Raw genomic sequence first — 2,574 nt, forward strand, 5'->3', positions numbered from 1 at the left:
GCAGCGGTTGAGTGGGGAGAAGGCTAAGTTTTGGACCTCAGGATGGGGCTTAGATGTGAGTTAAGGTCTAATCAGGGAAATCAAATCAAAGGGTGGATCAGAACTATCAGATAAAAAGGGTGGGCTGATCAGGAAAATCGGTTTGGGGGTGGGAGATCATCAACATCAGATCAGGGCATAGGGAGATTAGAAACATCACATTGAAGGAATGGAAGGATCAACAGTATTAAATCGGTGGTTAGGATCAGCAGGGGTCACTTATTGGGGAGGGGGTTAAGAAAGGCATCAATTTTAGGTGGCAGATGTACAGAGAGGCAATGTTCCACAGTGATAGAGGTGCAATTTTTTTTTTTTCCTTATTGGTGAGTGGGCTCATATAATGTAATCTGCAGTGCAAAACCTTACCACATTTTAGTCAGAGTCTCTCAGCAAACTTTGCAGAATTGAGATAATCAATTCTTTGGATTCCTATATGGAAAGAGAATGGAAGCAAAATAAAACTTAGTGGTGCTTAGGCAGTAACACCAGTAAATGGGAAATAAGGCCAGTTCCAAGCAAACGTCTAAAGTCTATGCCCTAATTATAGCTAAGCACAGTTGAATGGGCTGCAGTGGGCTTCAACAGCAACTCAGAAGCTGAGGTGTATGTTCAGAGCCAGGCAGATTTCTATGGTCTGTGCCCTGAAAATGGCATGGACAGATCAAGATCAAGAATATACATGTTACATTGCAATACATTCTATGAGTTTATCTTTTCGAGCAAACTGGATGGACCATGTAGATCTTTATCTGCCATCATCTACTATGCTACCATGTTGTTAGAAAATCATTTCCTAATATACTACTGTTAGTAACATAGAAACATAGAAATAGACGGCAGATAAGGGCCCACGGCCCATCTAGTCTGTCCACCCTAATGTCCCTCCCCTACCTTTGCCCTGTGAATAGATCCCATGTGCCGATCCCATTTGGCCTTAAAATCAGGCACGCTGCTGGCCTCAATCACCTGTAGTGGAAGACTATTCCAACAATCAACCACTCTTTCAGTGAAAAATAATTTCCTGGTGTCACCTCGTAGTTTCCCGCCCCTGATTTTCGACGGATGCCCTCTTGTTGTCGTGGGACCCTTGAAAAAGAAGATATCTTCCTCCGCCTCGATGCGGCCCGTAAGATACTTGAACGTCTCGATCATGTCTCCCCTCTCTCTGCGCTCCTCGAGCGAGTATAGCTGTAATTTGTCAAGCCGTTCTTCGTATGGAAGATCCTTGAGTCCCGAGACCATCCGGGTGGCCATTCTTTGCACCGACTCCAGTCTCAGAAAAATATTTGCAAGTTGGATTTGTACAATATATGGTTGAGAAATGAGGTAGCTTTTAGAATATATATATTTTTTAAAGGCCTTAAATAAAATTACCCCATGTGAGGCACACTTAACAATACATATGAGGATAAGAATGTGCTTTTATGTCCTTTCAGCATAGGCAACCTTTTATACTTCATAAAATTACCCTCATAACAATGACAGTCTTGAAACATGGACATATCAAACATGCTGCAGATAAAGACCATGGGGCTCATTTTCAAAACAGTAATATGTTTAAAAGATGGCATAAACAGACACTTGGACATTTTAATCACCAAGACATCCAAGTGTTGATTGTCATAACTAACTTTTTAGATATCTTGCAGGTCATTTTCCCTCTAGTATATCTATATCTTAATTGGGGGGGGAGGGGGGAGGGGGTTAGAGGCATATTTTGGGTGAGATTAGGGTAGTCTTAGGACTTGTACATCTTGCAGGGATAATCAGACCTTTTTGAAGATGTCTAGGGTGTCATTTAAACATTAAGAATTAGACCTGTTTTAAAAGCACCATAAGGTCCAAAGAGATACCCAAACTGACCAGATGACCTCTGGATGCATGAAGGCATAACACCCCCTCCCCCTAATACTCCCCCATTGGTCAATGACCATCCCCCCCTCCTACTCTCTAAAGATGTGAAAGAAACAGTTCATGCTAGCCTCTAAGACAGATGCAGATATTATGGGAAAATCCTAGTAAAGCAGCATGCAGGTGTCTAGAGTAGTCTAGTGGGTGGTATAGTAAACCATAGAAAGGGGAATCCAGGCCCAAATTCTACCCTACCCACTATATTTATGGTGGAAAGTGTGAACCTACCAAAACCTACTGTAGTGCCATATAGGTGACACCTGCAGGGGTATAGTAGGTGGGTTTTTTTGTGTTTTTTGGGGGGGTGGGGTTGTTGGAGGGCTCACCAAACACTATAAGGGGGATATGGTAAAATGTGTACCTGACACCTTTTATGTGAAGTTCACAGCAGTGCTGCTAAGGTGTTCCACTATTCTGTTGGCATATCTATGTGGCCAGTCTATTAAAATGCTGGCCCCTCCCCCGTTCAAATGGATTTTGCACTTTTTGAATTTGAAAATGGCCAAGAGAGATAGATGTCCTAAGGGCCATGGAGGGATATAATTAAAACATTCTTCTAAGTCCGATTTGGGCGGATGGCGCTAGACACCTAAAGTCAGCAGTGGGAAAATGCCCATTTTTGAA

Source organism: Geotrypetes seraphini, chromosome 1 (genome assembly GCF_902459505.1).
Source record: "Geotrypetes seraphini chromosome 1, aGeoSer1.1, whole genome shotgun sequence".
Classification (NCBI taxonomy): Eukaryota; Metazoa; Chordata; class Amphibia; order Gymnophiona; family Dermophiidae; genus Geotrypetes; species Geotrypetes seraphini.